This window comes from Taudactylus pleione, unplaced genomic scaffold (genome assembly GCF_031769625.1).
Source record: "Taudactylus pleione unplaced genomic scaffold, aTauple2 ptg000201l, whole genome shotgun sequence".
NCBI classification, from domain to species: domain Eukaryota; kingdom Metazoa; phylum Chordata; class Amphibia; order Anura; family Myobatrachidae; genus Taudactylus; species Taudactylus pleione.
This window is the reverse complement of record NW_028284603.1, coordinates 19502605-19518961: the sequence shown is the minus strand read 5'-3', so window position 1 is coordinate 19518961 and position 16357 is coordinate 19502605. Positions and strand designations below refer to the sequence as shown.

Genomic DNA, 16357 nt, shown 5'->3' with positions numbered 1-16357 from the left:
CTTTATGACTCATGTAAGTTCACGTTAAATCCAAAGCCTTTTTAAAGTGACCATATATACTAGGCAGCCCTCTGTGTTTGCATGCAAGGGTGTACCTAGAACTTTGTGGCCTACACAGCAAGATCTTAAAAGCCTGCCCAGAGGTAAATCCAAACACATACATTTGCCCCCACACAGAGCCCATTTAGGTTATGACACTCAGAACCCATTCAGGTTATGCCACACAGAAGTAGTGCCCCTCATACATTATGCCACACAGTAATGCCCTTTACACTGCACAGTAAAGTCCCTTACACAGTAATTCCCTTTACAGATTATGCCACATAGTAGTAGTATCCCATATAACACATTATTCCACACAATAGTAGAAGTGCCCCTTACACATTATGCCACACAGTAATGACCCTTATAACATTATGCCACACAGTAATGTCCTTTACATATTATGCCCCCTTCAGTAACTCATCTCCCTGTGTCCCTCCAGCAGCCTTTCGCCTCCCCGTGTGCCATCATCAGCCAGCAGGTGTGGATTTGGTGCCAGGCCGCCAGCTAATTACTGCTGGAGCAATGGCAGGCAGTGGCAGATATGAATAGAAAGCCCGGGGCAATATTAATCTGGTGGCGGTCACGAGTCAATCGGATTTTGCAGACCGGTAGCCAATCGAGAGCCTCCATTTGGGTGCCGGTCCACAAGCTCTGTTTCTCCATGTCAGCCTTCTGGTGCGCCAACTGTAATCAGCTGGTGGGCAGGCACCAATCAACATCACTGACACCTGGTCCCCACTCGGCGCCCCTGACTGGACCAGCCCACCTTGTGTACGTGAAAGCAGAGGCAGCTCAGGCACCATAGCAGCCACACCCCTTGCACTCACTGTAGTTACGCCACTGTTTGCACGCATGTTAGCAAACAGTGGGGTCCTATTCAGGATCAATGGAATGGGATTATATGCAAGGACAATAGAAACAAATAAAGGCTGCAGGTGTACTTCAGGGTCCAGTCTTAAACCTGGCAACGCTGGGTATCCCAGCTAGTTTGGAATAATATGTGCCCTTGTTAATAGAATTCAATCCATTTATTATCATGATTATGACATAATGTTCTTTGACAGACCTCCTCAGTAATTCCTGCTTTGAAGAACAGGATGAGAAATAAATAAGCACATGTCAACACCAGAATGTTGACTTGTTTTTCATATTGTTGATTTTTAGGGTTAGGCTAAAATAAAAAAAATAAAAATTGTTCGATAATTTTGATGTCGACATGTTAAGTGTCGACATTCAGAACATGTCGACATTTTAACCATGTCAACCTAAGGGGTCGATCCAATTAGCCGCGATGATCTCGCCGGTGTGAGTCATCGCGGCAATGGCCGCACTTTACGGCAGCCCAAATTCGCGGAATTTTGTTCGCAGCCCCATGGGGTGCAAGATGCCGGTCCATTGCCTGTGTTTTAACGCCGTTGCAATGGCAACTCGCACCCTTCACGGCTAATTGGATTGACCCTTAAGATGGTTTTCGACCTAACATCCATATCAACATTCTGACTTTGGACATTCAGAACCCATTGACATTCTGAATGTCGACAAGTCATACCACACCATGACTGGAGATCAAAGCCAACAGGAAGGACAATACAAGGAAATTCTCTGGAACCAATAGCCCACTAATAAAATGTTCTCAAAGTAAGCAACAATCTATCATTTGGAACGATAGCTCAACGTTTTAAATATCTGTCCCTGACAACTTAGAGATGTCCCAATTTTACCAATATTTACCAAATGCCCAGCACAATTAACATTTGTTTACTGGATGCAATTTGCAGTGTTTATTCTAATTCCCCGGGCCTCCTAGCATTAGTGCTGGCAGACCTTGGCTGCCATGGAGACTAAAGCTGCTTATGTAAACATTTGTTGCACTATTTAAAATACATATACCGATCAGGGGCGTCTTTAGAGAGGAGGAGGCCTGTGTGAATCACCTGCCATTGGCACCCTCCTCTCACTCCGTTGGCCGGCAGCCGACTGACACGGTTGGCCGGCCACCGCAGAATCAATATACTCTGGGCACTAGAGTGTGCCCAGGGTCAATTGCGCATGCGCAGATTGCCGGGGAACTGGCGCGGAAACCATTTTCACGGAGATCTCCTCACAGCTCATGTGCATAACGCATGCGCCGGAAAAATGGGCGCGACAGCCATTTTCCAGGCGTTTGAACAGCGCTGGGAGACCCAATGTGGAACTTCGGAGAGGTAAGTATTACAAAGTATGGGTGCAGGGTGTGCGGTGCGGGCCTATTTTGGACCTGGCGGCCCGTGTGCACCGCCCACCCTGCACCCATTATAGATAAGCCCCCTGATACCGATACATTCCATGTTTAGTAAATATACCATGAATGCGGATGAGGTGCCAGCCAATAAAGTACTTAACATACTGTAATGTGCTAAGATGCATCTGTCCAACATAGTGTCATAGTTTACAATTATATACTCAGTGGCCACGTTCCCTGCGTGTGAATGCAAATATCTAATCAGCCATTTATGTGGCAGCAGCACATCGCATAAAGGCATGTAGGCATGGTCAAGAGGTGAAGTTGTTTTTCAGAGCAAACAATCTGTAAAGTGCTGCGGAATATGTGTGCGCTATATAAATAACTGGTAATAAATGAATAAATAGGGTCTAGCACTTTGCTTTTTCTATGTCATGTAGAATTCAGGCTATACTGGGGACATAAGGGATCCTACCCAGTACTAGAAAGGTGTATCTAACAATGTGGCCACTGAGTCTGTATATACACGTACACCACAAAATTTACAAGTCTGTATCCATCATGCAAAACCCAGGTGGCCAGCCTATTTGTTCACACACTGTGCGATGAATCTACAGAGACCATCTTTATACAGGGTCCTGACAAATAAGGAGGGCAGCACTAGCCACAGTTACAGCACAGCTTGTTATAATGTTGTGCTAGTAGCCATAAATGAGGCAGCTGTTTCAAGCAGATTTTTAAGAGACAGCAACATGTGGTATGTGTACGGCATCCCGACGGTCTGGATGCCGACGCTTACCTTACCAACGCCAGAATACAGATGTCAGTCAGAATCCTTTCGCCGGCATCCCGACCGCCGGTATGCCGATGGTAAGTAGCGGGGTAGGGGGGAGGGTTAGGTTTATGGTGCGGGGATAGGGAGGTTAGGTTTAGGCACTAGGGGGGAGGTTAGGTTCAGGCACCAGGGAGGGAGGGTTAGGGTATGGAGAGGGTTAGCATACCGACCACCAAGTGTCGGATTCTTAACCCTGTTGGGATCCAGGCGTCGTGATTCTTAACGCCTGGATCCCGTCTGTCGGTGTTACATACCGATTACCAACATGTAGATGATTAAATTAAAATTTAACTTTTCTATATGTAAAAGTCTAATTCATGTACTAATCATTAAAGTGTCAACACTTTACCCTATATAATTCACCCTACGCATACAAATATTTGTAGTACTTTGTGTAAGTGACAAGATGAGCCTGTGCCTCCCATAATCTTCCAATGGCACAAACCCATAATATGATGGAAGTAAAATGGCTGCTAAGCCAATCCCAAAGTGGACGGAGGTCATCAAATACAGCCAGAGGAGCAGCTGCATCAGCACATACATAAGCAGCTTTAGTCTCCATGGCAGCCAAGGTCTGCCAGCACTGATGCTAGGGGGTAAAAGTACCAATATGTCATCATGTAAAAGTAAAAGAAGCCATATGTCATGGGTAGATTGTAGCTGTCACAAGCAGGACCCTCTTCCCTCATGTGCTTTTCTTTCCCTCTCTTATACCATCATCTCCTCCCCACTGCCTACAACGGCACCAAGCTTTGGGTTCTGCCGTTTTGCTGCTTATTTGGGTATTGTGACAGCCCACTCACATGTCACAAATAAAATGAAAACAACGAAATAAAAAAAAAACACAAGTTTTTACCCTGTTGCGACTGTCTGTGTCACGTAGGTAGGCTCCGGCGTCTGTGATCGCGTCCTCGTGGCTTCAGGTTCAGTCACAAGTTGAGCTCCACCTCCTCTTTGCGGCGTGACATCACCACATCACCCTATACATGCCTCTGGAGCGGAGCAGACTGCTGCCACAAGGACAAGCCTCCTCTGTACAGCTGTGCGCCAATCAAAGGAGGCAGTCAGTGTCAGTCAGGGGAGCCGTATCAGAACAACGGAAGAGCCACATGTGGCTAGACGATATGCTCAATGAGCGAGATCGTCTAGTGTTTGCCCTGCAGTGCCGGGCTCAATGTCGTTAATGACATTGAGCATCCACACTGAACGACAATATTGTTCAGTGCCAGCACCCTCCCTCATCCCCGTACCTGCCGAACCTGAGGATGTCGTCAGGTTGCCCTGCAAGTGCGGGCGATGAAAGATATTGTCAACGACCAGCGGGAGACGGCATACACACTGGACGATATTGCGGACAATGAAGGATAATGATATAGTTCGAATTGTCCAATGTGTCGTCTAGTGGATCCAATTAGCAGCGATGATCTCGCAGATGCGAGTCATCTCGGCAACAGCCACACTTTACAACAGCCCATACTCACGCAAAAATCCTCGAAGCCTCACAGGGCTTCAAGAAAAATTGTGCGATTTCGAGCTCGGATCGGGCCGGGAGTTTAGGTGCTGTTACCGCTGCTTTACTGATGTGGCAACGGCAACTCGCACCCTTCGTAGACAATTAGATTGACCCTTAAGTATCTTTATTGATTGCCTTGTATATACTGATCTGCACTTTGTAATGTGCTGTGGTGCCACAAAAATACAGAATAATAATAATAATACTTATGTTTACCTCCAATTTGAAGAAAATACTCACTTGGGGTAAAATGCAATAGAGTTGCATTTAAGGCAAAACCAAGCTGGTTTTGCCTTTAACATGCTTGCTGCTTTAAAAATACGGGAATACTTGCATGCATTCCTGCAGCGGCATCGGCTCGCTCTCTGGGCCTGATTCACTACCGATCGCAACTGCGAATGCAATAGGGATTACGCACGCAGTTCAACTGCGGCAGTATGCTAATTCATTACGATCACTATGCCGCCGCAGAACTACATAAGGGCCGCCCACTTTACCTTACACACATCCGTAATGTTTAGCAAGACTGCGAAACCATTGGTACAATCAGGTAGCATCGCAGCCTCATGCACAAGCTCTGACGTTACTCAGAAATTGCTAACTTCATCGCACGCTATGAGGCCTCAGGCTGCGTAGGGCATCACAGTGGCTAATTTCTGCATGTCCCTGCAACGGCGTTCAAACGCAATGGCGTGCCTGCGTTTCGCTGACCACTCCCCCGTCACCACCCACAAATGGTACTTCCTGTCAATAACTCTCCGATGGGTCTGCGTAGTCACTGCGATCACTCCCGAACTGTCAAGAACTGCGATACGTACGCAGAACGCATCAATCAGCCGATTGCGTGCGTAATCGCAGTTGCTAACGGTAATGAATCAGGCCCTCTATTACATTAGCCCTTGGGCTCCATGCATATCATTGTTGTGTTATGGAGAGTAGTAAACTATGTCAGCACCTCTTAATATAGCCTTACTGACCCAAAGAGAATACATAATACTATGCTAAAACAGCATGCACTATCCTCTGCTTGCTATAAAACCCCAGAGAATAAAATACTTTCTTAAAGGATATGTAGTTGATGTTGGAAATATTCAGAGTTGATCTCAACTCAGCATTTCAGGAGCACATCTAATTGCACACATTTTACTCATTACAATTTGTGCAATTTAACCTTAGCCTAGTTTATGGGATCAAACCGCAGTGTCACCACCATTGGGACATCCAGAGCCTTCATTCCTGGCAGTTTTCACCACCAGATAAGAATAATTCACTAGAGGAAAAAATTCCTCTGCTCTCAATCAACACAGTTCTTTTCTCTGAGACTGCTGGCTCTGTATAAAATACGGCATTCACCACAAAATAATAATCTTTCAAAACCTTGCCACTCTCTTACCCCCTTTCCTTATATCTCAGTATATTGTCTCACATTACTGCAGGTCCTGCTCACCCTGAAGATCTGCTGCGAGCCTTTTATCCACATCATCACTGACGATACCCTAGGCTTCTGGAGTCCACAGAAAAATGTATTCAGAGTATTTTAACAGTATCAGATCGCAACAGCAGATAGACTCAACATAACTAATATTATGAGAAACAAGTCACATTAGTTTGAAATAATTTCTTAATTACCGTGAAGATTGACTATGGGAACTCAACCTAAATATCTTTAAAAGGTTCTAATAGTTTGTGAACTGTAAAAACAATTGTAAAAAAAAAAGTTACTTCAGACATTGAGAATGGGTAATTTAAAGCCTATGTGAAAAAGTATTAATAACGTTCACATTACTCAGTTAGCAACCATGATCAGTTTGCTCTACGACGACAATGGGATGTACATACATCATACAAGAACAACTGTACATAACATACATGTAGCAGAAAACCGTAGCCCAGATCTACCATAGTAACGCGATGCTTAGGAATATATAGTTTGAAGTATTGTGCACCTGCGAATACGGAGTGTGTGGAAGAGAGAGGTACTGGGTCACTAGTGAGTTCAAAATATATAGTAAAATGAAAAGATACACAGAATTGTGTGAGTCTGATCTTGGCTTATAAGAGATAAACTAAAAGCCCATGGACAGAGCCATCTCGAGAAGACTATCCATTATACTGACACCAAAGTCACTACATCCAGACATATGTAGAAGATCTGGTATTTAGATACATCCACACATGGCTGTTCTTAAAACTAGTAACACTTCACATACACAAAGTGTATTAAATATTACACCTTGAGGCCATACACTAGTCATCACAAACCCTTCCCTGCATCAGGGCTATTCAAACTGCTGTGATCCGGCCCGGATGCAGTGTTCGATTTTTAAGATTTCTTTTTCTGCACATCATTATGCTCCAACCTGATAATGTGCATTCACGCACAGGGCAGGGACTTCTTGATGTAATGAAGTCCTGTCTGACACCCAGGGGGAGCTGAGGCGCTGCCCAGGGATAAATAGACAAAAGCCCCTGTGACTGTCACCTTTATGATTAATCTGTCAGTGTTTCAAAATCCCATGCTGAGTTGTGTAGTTCTGGGGGCACTATCATGTGCTATACAGTGAACTGGAGGCACTACAGTGTGGCATAATGTGATCAGAGATGTGGTCTGATGTGATCTTTTTGCTTGCAAGTTTAGGGGATACATTTTTTTTTTTTATTCCATGTATTTTTGTTTTATTTGTGTCTTCAGCCTCTCTGCCAGCCAAGTTAGGCAAAAATTCACAGTCAGGGTGACTAGCAGTGACAGCAAGCATAGGTTTGGGTTCTGCAGGTTATCTTCCCGCACTTAAAGTTTCTTTTGTATCTTAAGGTAAGGCCAATACCGCTGCCTTGTCACAAGATCCTGGTGCCAGGTGGGGTTGGATGTGATATTGGTAATATTTTCCATTTCAGGAGTTGACAATATTTCACCAAAAACCTACTAAAATGTCCCTTTCTACACGGATTAAGAAAAGAAAAACTGATTATGAAAATCGTTACACTGCAGCATGGACTCAAAAGCATCTATTAATTCTGCCAAAGGCACCAAATTTAAAGCCGAGGTGTTTCTTGTGTGATGAAGGTGTATCTGGTATTATGAAAGAAAATAATATGCAACAAAATTTAAAATCCAAACATAATTCTTTTGACAAGACTTATCCGATTAATTCGGCATTTCGCCGGTTGAAACTGAAGCCGCCAACAACATCCCGTGAACGTGGAAGTGCGATTTTAGTGGTGCTTCCTCTCAACAGGAAGTGGCAAAGGCTGCTTCATTACGGGTGGCTTGGACACTAGCAAAAAAGAAAGAACTTAATTATAGATAGATTCCGCCACATGCTTTAGCACGCCCAGAAATTGGGGTTAACACGCCCCTGTGTTATGCTACCTGCTGCCGCCCCCAAATGCCAGCAGCATGTCAATCATGTTTCATGGCAGTCCTGGAAATTCACATGTGCAGTGCGGCTTCTGCACAGATCTAAAAACATTGGAGATTTATGTAAACATTGGGTTGACTCTGCATTAAGCCCTTTGTCTGACTTGACTTCTGAGAAACGTCTAAAATTTTCCAAAATCGAGGGATTTTATCAACTCTTTATCTCAAGTTATGACAGATAACATGGTTAGCCTTAATCATAACTTTAAAGATTGTTTTCAAGGCTTCAGAGTGTATAGTCAAATAATTTCTTTTGTCTGCAACCCTTTCTTCCCTATGCAGTGTGAGGACTTTTCTAGCTTATGTAAATAGCTGCTATCTACAACCAGGGGTGAAAGTGGGCAGGAACGGGGTGGAACTGAGTTCCATCACCTCTAATGGTAGATGGAACTAGTTCCACCTCCATACTGTCTGCGTGTGCAAAGAGCTGTTTTGGCCTGTCAGACTAACGTGGCGGGGGGAGATGAGTTCCACCACCTCTCCAGGACCACTTTAAGCCCTGCCTACAATTTATGAAGATCAGCTACAGCTAGCTTTAATAGATGCACAATCTTTATCTGCACTCGAAGACCTGTTCTGAATCACAAGTTTAGTGAAATGTTGAATTGGATTCAGACCAATTTCCAAATTGAAACAAATTGACCTAGTTTGGATCTACCGAATGTTTGTGAATCAGCATTTTCACAAATGAACACAATAAAGAACAACACATGAAGCTCATTAGGCAATGAGAGACTACAAAACTGTCTTCAGATTGCTCCTCACTACATTCAAGCCAAACTTTCATAAACTAGCACTGGATAACATATGTAATCTGTCACATTAAGAGGGGATTGTGCTATGACTCATGTTCATGTAACATGTAATTAATTTTTTCATATTATTCTATTTATTGAACATTTCATTCGGTTTAAGGGGGGCATTTATCAGAGAGAGAGAGATAAAATTATAAAAAATAAATGACCAACCAATCAGCTCCTAATTGTCATTTTATAAACACAGCCTGCAAAATGTAAATTGGAAGCTGATTGGTTAATACTTTATCTCTCACAATTTTATCTCTCTCCCAGCTTTGATAAATACCCTCCTAAATGTTTAATATATGTACTTAAAAAATATATATTTGAAACTTTACTTGTTTTCTTATATTAAAGCTCAATTGTTCAGACCCTCCAAATCTCTTTAACTTTTCAAAGTGGCCCACTTAAAATAGTTGAATACACCTGCCCTACAAATTCCAGGTAACACAAAAAAGACAACCAGTTAGCCTGCTGAGATTGTGTTTATATGGTGCGCCATCTCATTCACCTATATTGGAGTGGCTGCTCTAAAGGGTAATTACCAATCCCCTAAAAAGCAAGAATGTTCAAACATGGGCAAACTCCAATAGAGACAATATACAATTTGCAACTCTCCGTTTGAATTATTTATTAGCAGTAGATATCATCTACCATATAAAAAGGGATGATCAGTCCCACATGGAAACCATAAAACAACAATATAGCATATATGTATATATATTCAGGAATTACACATGTAATGATTTCATATAGAATACCACATTTAGGGGCCTATGTATCAAAGCTTGATGAGAGATAAAATTGTGAGATATAAATCACCAACCAATCAGCTTCTAACCTACATTTTGTAGGCTGTATTTGAAAAATGACAGGTAGGAGCTGATTGGGTAATATGTTTTCTCTCACAATTTTATCTCTCATCAAGCTTTGATACATAGGCCCCATAGCCAAATGTATCTATTGTGCACATAACATCAGATAGTCACTTTTCTCCTTTCAATGCATCAAAAAAACTTTTGCAATAGTGGGTTTCTTTAAACAGATACCTGTAGATCTCACAATCAATAATAGGGATATATCCTATGTTAGCATATACAGTATGTGTATACAGTATGTCTCCACACTGCCTTGAGATGAATAAAAGTGTAGGGGGTAAATTTAATAAAGTGAGAGTTTTTAGAAGTGAGTTTTAAAAGTGATATTGCCCATAGCAACCAATCAGATTCTAGCTATTATCTTCCAGAAGATGCTATTTACATGTTAAGTAGAATCTGATTGGTTACTATGGGCAACATCACTTTTGAAACTCACTTCCAAAAACTCTCACTTTAGTAAACTTACCCTTAGCAGTAGATGGAGATGTATAGTTTAAGTTATAATATGGATTTACTGCAGGCTGTTTGTAGTTCTCCCAATAGTTGTAAATCACATAATGCAGCTATGAATCACTGGGGGAGATGTATGAAGCTCCGAAGCGGTATCAGCGCACGCTAGGAGATCTCGCGCATGCTCAGTGGAGCCGTCCGGGACTGAGACACAGCGCATCAGCATTAGGCTGATGTGCTGTGGACTCTAGTGGGGGATTGCCAGACGTCAGCACCCTCACCCTTCCTCCCCTGTGCCTAACCCTAACCTCCCCTCCCCTGTGCCTAACCCTAACCTCCCCTCCCCTGTGCCTAACCCTAAGCCCCCCAGTGCCTTAAACTAACCTCCCCCTCTCCGCACCCTAAACCTAACCCATAGTGCCTAAACCTAATCCTCCCCCTAGTGCCTAACCCTCCCCCTAACCCCGCCACTTACCTTCGGTCGGGACGCCAGTACCGGGATCTTGACAGGTGTCGGGATTCCGGCGCCGGCATTCTGACCACCGGAATCCCCGGATCCCCTTTCAAGTATTTTTAAAAAATAAATGTGTGCATCTTCTTTTTTCTTCTATCCTGTAACTGCACAACTTAAGGCCGTATTAAATTAGCAGCGAAAACTGCCAATTTCGCTATCGCCTGCAAAATCGGCCAGTTTTCACCAAAAAAACAGGCATAAAGTTTTCTCCATCTCAGACCAGGAGGAAAAAAAAAATGCTCTTTCAGAACCCTTTGGACACCCCCTAATGATAAATTACTCCAAAAACTTTTTGTAAGATGCGTACTTTGGTAAAAAACCACTGCGCAAATTTTGGGTAAAAAAAAACCCCTTTCAATTATTTTCAAACGTATTGGGTCTGATTTTTTCCGGGGGGGGGGGGGTTTCAGTATGGATGCATCGAGTGTTTTAAACATGATTCTTTTTCTGATATGCTGTTTGTTAAAAAAAAACAAAAACTATGCTTGTTTATGTGGTTTTCAATGCAAGTCCAAGTTATTCTAACCCTAAGTGTTTATTTAAGATCACAAAGTGAATGCAAGGAAATGAAAAGCAGGACTACAACTTTAACCAATTATTATGTGGCTTATAAATCCACAATGACCTCCTCATACAACTCTATTTGTTCAAAATGTGTGCCTTTGCGGGGAGGGGGTGAAAATGGGAATCTGCTTTTACTTTGCAATTACACTTTTTGAAGACTGTAAAATATATTTTTTTGGTTATTTATTGCCATTATTTCAACTTAGATGGCTTAAAACCACTTCAATGTCTGTTTTACGTAATAAAAGTGAAGCAATTAAAAGAGAACAACGTTGCAATGGGGGAGAATTAACAGTTCTTGCACTACAGAATGGAATAATGTCATTTAGGGTAGAACATCCTCATGTTCATTAATACTGTAGTTTGAACTTCCTATAGGATACTAATAGTTTGACACAGTTGGTGTAATGGTTAGCATTACTGCCTCACAGCAGAGGTCTTGGGTTTGATTCCTACCACAGCCCTAACTGTGTGGAGTTTGTATATTCTCCCTGTGCTTGAGTGGGTTTCCTCCCACAATCCAAAAATATACTGGGAGGTTAATTGGCTCCTAATTTGTACGTGTGTGGTGAGAATATAGATTGTAACCTCCACTTGGGCAGAGACTGATGCAGGGGCGTACTTATAATGGGTGCAGGGTGTGCGGTGCACACGGACTCCTGGGTCTAGGAGGGGCCCGCACCGCACACCTTGCACCCATATTATACTTACCTCTCCGGAGTCCCAGGTCGACGCCAGTATTAGCGCTGTAAAAACGCCTGGAAAATGGCCGCCAGCCATTTTCCACGTGACCTGCAAATGTGCTGTAGACTCTGAGAGGAGGGGGCCCGTGACAGAGACTGAACACGGGCCCCCTGCTCACTTGAAAAACTCCTGGACTGATGTGAATGGCCAAATATTCTCTGTAAAAGTAATGTGGAATATGTGTAAACTATATAAATAACTATTAATGAAGAAATATATTAACAACATATAAATTCCGAGATTCCAGCAATCTCAGCTGCAGATTTAAATTAATGCCGCTTTAAATCTGCAGCTGAGATCGACAGAACAGTGCTGCTTTTGAGAATTCGGACCCTGTTACATAACCCCCATAATGTGATGGGCAGAAAAGTGATATTTCAACAGTTCTGTTAGCAAGTCATAATAATATACATAGTCTGTAATACATTTATTAAAAGTAAATAAAGTGCATTAATAACTTCAACTCTTGGTCTCATCCAAACCATCCCCAGGACTGGTTGGGTATTAGTTCCCGGCGGTTGGGATGCCGCTGGTCAGAATCCTGACTGTGGTAGGTAAGTATACTACCACTAATCCTAACCCCTACCCTAACCTCCCCCCTAGTGCCTAAACCTAACCTCCCCTTCCGCGCACCCTAAACCTAACCCTCCCCCTTTAGTGCCTAACCCTAACCCTAGTGTCTAACTCTCCCTTAACCCCCGTTACTTACCTTTGGGATGCCGACGGTCAGGATACTGGAGCCGGGACGCTGTCAGGATTCCGGCGCCGGTATTTAGACTGTCTGCATCCCGCACACCGGGATGCTGACTACATCCCCCCCTGTACAGTAACTGCTTTTGAGACTGGTGATCTTAGCACAAGAATGTTTATTTTAATAGAACCTAGATCTTAATGCAGATAGGTTAGGAGTAGTGAGAAGCATATTGTCTAGACATTTACCACATTTGGCATCCAAAACTTATGCAGAGTGGCAATAACTGATTTAGCAAATTCTATGTCACTTGGGTGTCCCAGTTCTGTGTTTTAAAATGATCAAGTTGAGTGATTATCTCCCAAAAGTGGGTCCAAGCCAGTAACAGTTGAATTTTTGGGGGGTAATTTTGATGTGCAGATATCAATGGCTGAACTGCATACTTACCTACTTTTGAAAAAGCATTTGAGGGAGATTGTGAAAGTTACACCTATGAGCGCGGCAGTAAAGTGGACGTGTACTGCTACATCTGAGAAGCGTGTCATAAAAATAGCTTTACATCCAAATGTAAATGAGCCCAAAGCAGTTAGTAAAGCCGCATATCCAATACACAACTAAAGAACGATTACGACATTGTTATCGTTCATTATATTGTGCAGTGGATGTTGAGCCACCACTGAACGTTATATAGTTCAGTGTGGGCACCCTCCCTCATTCCCGAACCTGCACAACCTGACTATATCGTCGGGTTGGACAGCAAATTCGGGCGATGAGTGACTGCGTCAACGACCAGCGGGAGCGTGCATCATTATTTGGAATAACCCGGGTCGAGCGACCCGGCATTTCAACCCGGGTACCGAGCAGGGCTGAACACAGGTTAAGACAGCGCTCCATGTATTTCCACTTTCATGAGGTTTTGTAAAAGGTTCCAAGATGAAGGAACCAGCATGATTTCAGCGAGTTTGCGGAGATCAGTTATATGGCAAAACCATCTCTATAACTGACTGTAGCTTTAAATTTAGGGGCGAAATTGCAGAAATCGCTCCGGTTCCATCATCTTGGGACCTATTACATAACCCCCCACATCTGATACCTGTGTTCTCAAAAATACTGTTACTGCCACACCACAGGATCATTGTCTTGGTATTGGGCTCCAAAGTAGGTTCTTATAATTGGTCCTATAGCACTTCAAAAAAGTGTAAAGTGGATTTCAGGGCTTAAATTTCCATAAAATGTCCAATTGCATAAATACATAAGTTTTCAATTTTAAAAATAATTGTTTGGGATATTTTGTACCTGATCTATTCATTGCCCACATTCCTTTTAGATTGAAAGCGCTAGATGTGTGTCTCTTTGGATTGTTAAGACAATATCCATGAGTGTCTACACTACACAGTGCTGCTAAATATTTCGGTACTATTAAAAAACAAAATTATATATATATATATATATATATAAATATATATATATATATATATATATATATCATCAATCGCCACCAAAACAACAAGAACGAAGAATATTATTTTTAGAAGTTTTTTATTTTTGGTTTAAGAGGCGCCATCTGTTCCTGCTTTTAATAAAACGAAAAAAAAAGAAAATGATCATGTGAACCGTGACTGGACCACACTGATCCTGTATCTTACAGCAGATTTCTGCACTAGAATGTGTTTCATTTTACTAACGTTTTTCATCAGGTTCCCATGAAAACATCACTCAACCCTTAGGGCCCCTGGAAAAGGGAGCTGTATGTACAGAGAAATAAAATGCTGACCTGTCACACATGTGATCTTATTTTGCAAATTTCATCTCATCTGCTGACACAGTCCTGATTGTGTTCTATTAATATCCCCCATGGTGGATGTAGCAGGTGAACCTGTAACAGGACTAGCACCCACCCACCACTTTTTCTATTCATTTCGGTCCACTGGTTTCTGGCAACTTTTTCTGTAAATATGGCACCATAGCATTCCTGGGGGTATGCACCACGCTTAATAATCTTCTTACTATGCCACCCCCACAACCACCACCACTTGGAAAAATTCCTGTGGACAACTATAGTTTTCATAACGATCGTGACTAAACGACCAGGGCTAAAAACACGCTTACCACAGGTGCAAAAATACACACAATTAGGTTTGCAAACACCTTCATTTCATGCTTAGACCAGTTACTATATCATCACAACCGTTAAATTGCTTACATCTGTACACATGCTATACTCTAACTCTGTAAAAACCATCACAACCTGCCCATCAATGGTACCTTTTTTTTATATAGCCTTTTGCACCTGATTAATTATAATATTCAAAACTTATTTTTTTTTCTCTACATTATCTGAATTTTATATTTTGTTCTCTATTTACAGGACAATAAGAGGGCATTGCTGCCACACAGCGCTGGAGCACTGGGTTCAATTCCAATCTAGGCTTTATGTATGTGAAGTTTGTATGTGCTAAACAAGTCCAAAAAAATATACTTGTAGGCTAATTGGCTCCTGAAAAAATAGATCCATAGAGAATGTTTGTTTGGGAAGTGTGGAATTGGGGCTCTGAGCTCCGATAGGGGTAGTAACTGATATGAATGATTAAATATATCTGAAAAGTGCAGCATAAAATGGTGACAATATACGAATAAATGATAATACTAATATTTACAGTCTCACGTTCTCTCCTTTTCTTAGCAGTAATACACTTGTTTACAGTACTTAAGGGCAGTGGAAAGATTACACAAATATATGGCTCTCGTACAGATATGTCAATACAATATACATCTATCCTCCGTGTGCTAAAAACATAACGCGTGAGAGTCGTACGATTTGGTAGCGCCGAGCAGGCGCACACAGAATATAGGCATGTCGCATATCATTGTAATCGGCAGGCGCTGCTGGTGCATTCTATGTGCGCCACTTTGTGAATAAGGAAAAAGTCACACAAAAAGATGCTCAGCGCTACAAAGCTGCACCACTGCATGGCGTAACTAGAAGGGCTATTTAACTAGCAAGGAGGCAAGATGTATGTGGGACACACCTGTATGTCTGTTTTTCCTGCATAGTAATATATATACTTTTTTTTATAAGATAGAATGGCTTAAGACGATGGTCGTTCAGTGTAAGGACCCTCCCTCATCCCTGAACATGATCAATCTGTCGTTATCGGCAGATTGAGCAGCATGTTCCGGCGATGATTGATGTCGGAAACATGCCCGATTTGTGCGTGATTAATGAGCGATTGAACAATATCGTCATCGTTCAATCGCTCATGATCATGAGCGGTGCAAACACATTTATTTTTATTTGCTTGCATGGTAAATACTGGCTGCTTTTGCATGTAGCCCGGAAAAGCTGGACAGTTTTATTTTTACACTGCTGTTAAGATGACATCTTTGCAAATCTCTCTGCACATTTGGAAACTGTTCCATCTGCAGTGCAGCATTGAGCGATATGCACCTTGCGACGCGACGGGGGATCCGACGGCCGACATATCGGGCGGTCCCCACACGTGGTGCGACCGGGTGGCCGACCGCCAGATATGCCAGCACCCCATCCCCCACCCGCATTGCGCTGCATGGGACCGTACATCGCATCCCCAGATTAAATGAAACTGCAGTAAGATCTGGAGGTTCGATGTACGACCCCACGGGAGCACGCTCTGTCCGATATCATGCCCATACACAGTACGATATAGC

The 16357-nt window shown here is 42.6% G+C and overlaps 1 protein-coding gene across 1 annotated transcript in view; it reads right to left on the bottom strand.

The window, feature by feature from the left end:
- THADA (THADA armadillo repeat containing) overlaps nucleotides 1–16357 on the bottom strand; it is a 732316-nt gene that overhangs the window by 388701 nt on the left and 327258 nt on the right.